Genomic DNA, 6000 nt, shown 5'->3' with positions numbered 1-6000 from the left:
ACAATGCTTAGAAGAGAAGAAGCGCCATTGAGCTTTTGGAGAGATAATTTGTTTGGAATAGAAGTCGGGGGCCATGTGCGTTTACAAAGCCCCCATGGTGCCAGAACAGTGGACCCCCCCACATGTGACCAAATTTTGTAAACTACACCCCCCATAGAATTTAATAAGGGGTGTAGTGAGCATTTACACCTCGCTGGCATTTGACAGATCTTTGGAACAATGGGCAAAAATCGGACCACTGTTCCAAAAATCTGTCAGACACCTGTGGGGCGTAAATTCTCACTGTACCCCTTATTACATTACATGATGGGTGTAGTTTCCAAAATGGGGTCACATGTGGGGGGGGGTGGACCATTGTTCAGGCACCATGGGGACTTTGTAAACACACATTGTTTTCAATTCCGGACAAATTTTTCCTCTAAAGAGCGCACCTTCTCTTCTGAGCATGGTAGTTTGCCCGCAGAGCACTTTACATCCACATTTGGGGTATGTTATTACTCAGAAGAAATGGGGTAATGAGGTTACAAATTTTGGGGGGCTTTTTTCCTACTTTCCCTTGTGAAAATGAAAAATTTGGGGTAACACCAGCATTTTAGTGAAATTATTATAATTTTTTTTTTCATTTTCCAATTCAACTTTAACGAAAATTTGTCAAACACCTGTGGGGTGGTAAGGCTCACTATACCCCTTGTTACGTTCCGTGAGGGGTGTAGTTTCCAAAATGGGGTCACATGTGGGTATTTATTTTTTTGTGTTTATGTCAGATCCGCTGTAAAATCAGCCACCCCTGTGGAAATCACCGATTTAGGTCTCAAATGTAAATAGTGCGCTCTCACTCCTGAGCCTTGTTGTGCGTCCGCAGAGCATTTTATGTCCACATATGGGGTATTTCCGTAATTGTGTTACAAATTTTCCTTTTACCTCTTGTGAAAATGAAAAGTATGGGGCAACACCAGCATGTTAGTGTAATTTTTTTTTTTTTACACTAACAGGCTGGTGTAGACCCCAACTTTTCCTTTTCATACAGGGTAAAAGGAGAAAAAGCCCCCCAAAAATTGTAACGCTCCCGAGTACGGAAATACCCCATATGTGGCCCTAAACTGTTTCCTTGAAATATGACAGGGCTCCAATGTGAGAGAGCGCCATGCACATATGAGGCCTAAATTAGGGATTTGCATAGAGGTGGACTCGGATGCAAGCGTTACAATTGCCTCTGCTACCAAACATATTCTACGCCAGTGATTCCCAAACAGGGTGCCAACAGCTGTTGCTAAACTCCCAGCATGCCTGGACAGTCAGTGGCTGTCTGGAAATGCTGGGAGCGTGGAGGCTCCGTTTTGGAAACACTGCCGTATGAGACGTTTTTCATTTTTATTGGGGGGGGGGGGGGGGGGGGGGGCAGTGCACGTGTGTGTATATTTAGTGTTTTACCCTTTATTTTGTGTAGTGTAGTGTTTTTAGGGTACATTCACACGAGTGGGGGTTTACAGTGAGTTTCCCACTAGGAGTTTGAGCTGAAAATTTGAGCAGAAAATTTTCCTCAGCTCAAACTTACAGCTGTACATTCACATGGGGGGGGGGGGGGGGGGGGGGAACCTCCAGCTGGTGCAAAACTACAACTCCCAGCATGCACTGACAGACCGTGCATTCTGAGAGTTGTACATTTGCAACAGCTGGAGGCACACTGGTTGGAAAACCTTTTAGTTTTGCCTCCAGCTGTTGCAAAACTACAGCTCCCAGCATGTTCTTATAGCCAATGGGCGTGCTGGGAGATGTAGTTATGCAACAGCTGGAGGCAAGCAACTACCACTCTCAGCAAGTCGAGACATGCCATTTGCTGTTCAGCATGCTGGCAGTTGTAGTTTTGCAAGATCTAGAGGGCCACAGTTTAGACACCACTGCATAGTGATGACCAAACTGTAGCCCTGCAGATGTTGCAAAACTATAAATCCCAGCATGCCCAAACAGCAAACAGATGTCTGTGACCCTCCAGATGCTGCTAGGCAACAATTCACCTACTGGCTTCCGTCGTCAGCAGGATCGCCGCCGCTGCACCAGGGAGAGGATCGCTGCCCGTCGCCGGTAAGAGACCTCCGCCGCCACTGAAAGGACAGTTCCCCCGGGATGGCACGGGATGCCTGCTGAATGATTTCAGCAGGCATCCCGGTCTGGTCCCCGCCCGGCAAGCGGCAAGGACTGGGATTCCCACAGGCGTACAGGTACACCCTGGGTCCTTAAGGATCGGGGATGCAGGGCGTACGTATTCGCCCTGCGTCGCCAAGAGGTTAAGGTGTTAAGAAGCAAAGGTGTCTGTAAAAATAGGTTGTTTTTTAGTGTTCTATCCTCAAGAATGACCTGTAACCTACAAGCAACAGTGCAGACTGGAGCAAATTGTACTTGTTAGGGCACATTTATACTATGTATTTTCCAAGCGGAGATTCTGTAGTATGAATGAGCCCTTATACTTATCATGCCACTTTAGAGTGCAAAAAAAAAGTAAAGACATCTGTTGAACTGTAATAGTCTGCAATCCATTCTGCAATCCATGAGCAGAATGTCTGAATGGAAAACATGTGTGGACATACCGCACATTTGAATGATCCAGCGGGTGCTAGGACTGAACGGATATGCGCCGTCTCATAGATGGCAATGCATTTCAGAGCAAAATTTGCAAAATCTGCAAAAGGAATGCACAAGTATTGGGAAATTCCACTGTGTGAAGAGTGCAGCAATATCCTATTGATATCAATGGGACTCTGCTACAGCTGAATGTCCGTGCAGAATATTCCGCACTGACATTCTGCCATGTGAACATACTCTAATAAGGAGATCTGTCTATTTTTAGATGGTAAACCTTTGTGGGCAAGACCCTCTCTCCCTTTATAATACAGTGACTGTTTCACGCTCATTGCACTCGCATTTGTGTTATGTATATGTCATATGTATTTTAACCTCTTATCTTATATACAGAACACATGAACCATGGGCACTATAAAATAATAAAAATAATTTTAATAATACTGCGTGATCCCCGCATTACCGTGGTCTTACCTTTAGCTCTAGTTTCTTTGTGTCACAATGTTGATAATATTGCTTGCAGATGTCATAACCTGTGGATTGGCTGACTGTAAGTGGACTCAGATGAAGACTTGCCTAGAATATATGCATCAACAATAATCATCATTGTTTATGGGGTGCAACATGGTCAAAAAATGACAGTTCTGTCATCATAATTTTCAGTATTATTAGCATAAAATCTATATACCGTATATACTCGAGTATAAGCCGACCCGAATATAAGCCAGGGCCCCTAATTTCACCCCAAAAACCCAGGAAAAGTTATTGACTCGACTATAAGCCTAGGGTGGGAAATACATCATCCCCCCATGTCATTATCCAGACCCCCGTCATTAACACCCCCTGTCATCATCCAGACCCCCGTCATTAACACCCCCGTCATCATCACCCTGTCATCATACAGACCCCCCCTTCATCATCACCGCCTGTCAATCCCTTCATCAGTGGTCTTAAACCTGCGGACGTCCAAATGTTGCAAAACTTCAACTCCCAGCATGCCCGGACAGCCATCGGCTGTCCGGGCATGCTGGGAGTTGTAGTTTTGAAACCTCTGGAGGTCTGCAGGTTGAAGACCACTGCGGCCTTCGTCATCATCCAGACCCCCCCCCCTTTCCGGGTGAAGATGGACAGCCCGGAACGACTAACCCTCACCACTGGACGGTCCCTGCAGCATAGATGGCCCGGGACAGCTCACCCTTCCTTCCCACCGAGGGGAGGTGAGTAGAAAACTAAAGGGGGGGTCCGGATGATGACGAAGGCTGCAGTGGTCTTCAACCTGCGTACCTCCAGAGGTTTCAAAACTACAACTCCCAGCATGCCTGGACAGCCAATGGCTGTCCGGGCATGCTTGGAGTTGTAGTTTTGCAACATCTGGAGGTCCGCAGGTTGAAGACCACTGAGAAGGGATTGACAGGCGGAGAGTTCACTCGAGTATAAGCCGAGGGGGGCGTTTTCAGGACGAAAAATCGTGCTGAAAAACTCGGCTTATACTCGAGTATATACGGTATATATAAATATATCATGCCCAGCCTAAACCCTTGGACCTAGAAAGCTGAAGTTTTTCACAGGTTTTGTTTTTAAGACGTAGAAGAGGAATAAGGAAGGATTTTTCAAAATTCAACCCTTAATGGGGTGAAAAGGGGGTTGAAAGTTTGTATGGAAGTCCATCATTGTTGAAGCTGGGAAAATCATGACCTTTAGCAGCTATAAAGAAATTGCCTCACACAAAAGGTGTGTGTCTGGGCTTAAAATTAAGAAAAAATACAACAAAAAAACAACCTGATACACCGCTGGTAATAATTGGCTGAGCTGTGACCTGGCACTGTATAGTAGACATTGTTGGAGATTGGGGCAGGTGAAAAAAAGTTATTTTTTTATTTTACTTTTCAGTCCAGCCAAATTCTTAAATTTTTTTTTAATGTAAAATAGTAACTAAAAGACATGGAGGAGGAGATGGAGATGCAGTAAATTTCTTGAGATTTATGATATTTACAGGATATGCTATAAATACCTGATAGGTATTCTATGGAGGGAAGAAGGATGCTCTCTTGTTTCTGTAACTCCCATAGACTTAAAATAAGAAAACTATCCCTGTGTAAAGCCACCTCTCCATTCATTATCTATTGCTACTTTTCAATAAGGCTGTTTTCACTCTGCGTTAAGCAGGGTACAGCCAAGTCTGTTAAAGGCTAGGTTTTTGCCCACCAGGAAAAACTGCCAGGAAAACTGTCACAGATTTTTCCTGCGTTTTGGCAGTTTTTCTGGTGTTTTTCCTGGTGTGTGGAAACAGCCAGCTTTGTCCCGTGGCAGTTTTTTCACTGTCTCCAGGACCACTCAGTGGGTCGGATGCAGAGCGCCCAGTCCACATGAGTGATGTACAGCATCACTTCTCACCTCCCCCAGCCATACAGTATACAGGGGTGCATAGTGTACCGTGTATACTATACAGGAGGCGGGAATCCAGTCACTATTTTGACAGGACTCCCTGCTCCTATAGCCCTTTGGGCGGTATACAATATATACAGCTATATATAGATAGCTGAATATAATGTACACAGAAGACGAGGTCCACTTACCTCCCTCGCTCCCTGTCCCTGCTGTCAGTGTAGCTCTGCCCCCTAGTGATGATGTCATTAGGGGGCGGAGCTACAGACGGGAGCCAGGCTGGTAATTCTGAGGCTCTGTTCACATTGTCCATTTTGTATAATGTGAACAGACCCTTCTGGCAGTGTCCTCCCAGACAGAGAAACTCCAGCTGTTGCTAAACAGTCTGGGCATGCAGGAAGTTTAGTTTTGCCACAATTGGAGGCTCACTGTTTGGGCAGACATTGCATTATGAGCTCTATTCCCAGCAGAGAGTGCCAAATATGTCCTAACCAATGTTTTGTGTTTTTATTTCTTCTCGTTTCAGATCCGTGTATGCAGAGGATTATGGTGGATTTGATGGATTACGACGGATGAACTAAATGTTTTTTCTTTTAATTAAATAACTAACAAGGGCTGTGGGGGGGGGAATGTTTTTTTAAATAAAATCATTTTTCCAATGTGTCATGTTTTTATTAAATTGAATTTTCAGGATTAGTAGTGGAAGCCGGTCTTATTGACGGAATCCATTACTAAGCCGGGGCATAGCGTTGGCCTCCAAAACAGCTAGCGCTAAGCCTCAATTGTTACCCCAGTAACAGCTGGTACCAACAGGCCCGGATCGTCAAAAATGGTGCTCCTGGGCCTAGGTGGTAACAGGCTGGTGTTATTTATAATGCCCTGCCCCGCCTCGCCTCCCCAGAGACCGTTGCTGCTGCCCCATTGCCTCCCCCATCCCCAGTTTTATAATTACCTGTTCCTGGGGCCCGGGGTCCACGCTACTTCTGACTCCTGCGGCGCGCTGCGCAGCGCAATAACGAGTGATGTCCTCAATGCGAC

The sequence above is a fragment of the Hyla sarda genome, chromosome 6 (assembly GCF_029499605.1).
Source record: "Hyla sarda isolate aHylSar1 chromosome 6, aHylSar1.hap1, whole genome shotgun sequence".
Classification (NCBI taxonomy): Eukaryota; Metazoa; Chordata; class Amphibia; order Anura; family Hylidae; genus Hyla; species Hyla sarda.
The sequence above is the reverse complement of the archived record's forward strand: the minus strand, read 5'-3'. Positions refer to the sequence as shown.